The sequence below is a fragment of the Sinocyclocheilus anshuiensis genome, unplaced genomic scaffold, assembly GCF_001515605.1.
Source record: "Sinocyclocheilus anshuiensis isolate Anshui unplaced genomic scaffold, SAMN03320099.WGS_v1.1 scaffold112, whole genome shotgun sequence".
NCBI classification, from domain to species: domain Eukaryota; kingdom Metazoa; phylum Chordata; class Actinopteri; order Cypriniformes; family Cyprinidae; genus Sinocyclocheilus; species Sinocyclocheilus anshuiensis.
Genome location: NW_015557175.1, coordinates 690686 through 691482, shown reverse-complemented (window position 1 = coordinate 691482; position 797 = coordinate 690686).

Here is a 797-nt window from a genome sequence, read left to right as displayed (position 1 = left end):
ATATATATTTATTTATTTTTTTTTTTTTTATGCCTTTATCATGGTAGGAGTAGAAGCAGTGACAGGAAGTGAAAAGAGAGGAGCGAGGAGAACAAGATCAAGAAAGGGGAACTCCAATCAAATATTGGAGCGTTGCCCAGTGGTTCCGCCTTATGTTTTTATTCGATTGAATGGTCTTAATTTAATTGAAATATCAACAAATATGATGAGTTACGCAAGGACTTTTTGAAACATCTGTAATCTGTTAATTGTAAGGTGACTCAGAATTATCCAGTATGCTGCGGGTTTTGTTATTGCATTACTAAAGTCTTTTACCATCAACATTTTAACAGACAATGCACTTTTACAAATAAATATATAATTAATTTGGGCTATAAATCATGTCTTGTTATTGTATTATTACTGCATAAGTCTGCAAACGAGTATTTTGTTTATTCCATTCTACGGTGATGCCATTTGGATTACATCATGCTTCTGCACCCTTTCAACAGCTCCTTGCTTATTTCCCACAGAGTATCTGACACTGTGCAGTTTGACTGGATTGTATTAACTTTTGCAGTACTTCTTGTGATGACCATATCTGTTATAGAAAAGACATTAATTGCAACCTTATACCAAGATTTACAACAGATGTGTTCTGGGTCTTGTTGGATGGTATTGCCAGTTCAGCCCACAATTTACAAAATCAATTTGTTGACGAAACTCCAAAACAATAAAGTCAATAAATCAATAATGTTGAAAAAAAAATTACAGCATGTCGTTCTAACACTGTATGACTTTCTTTCTTTTGTGGAACA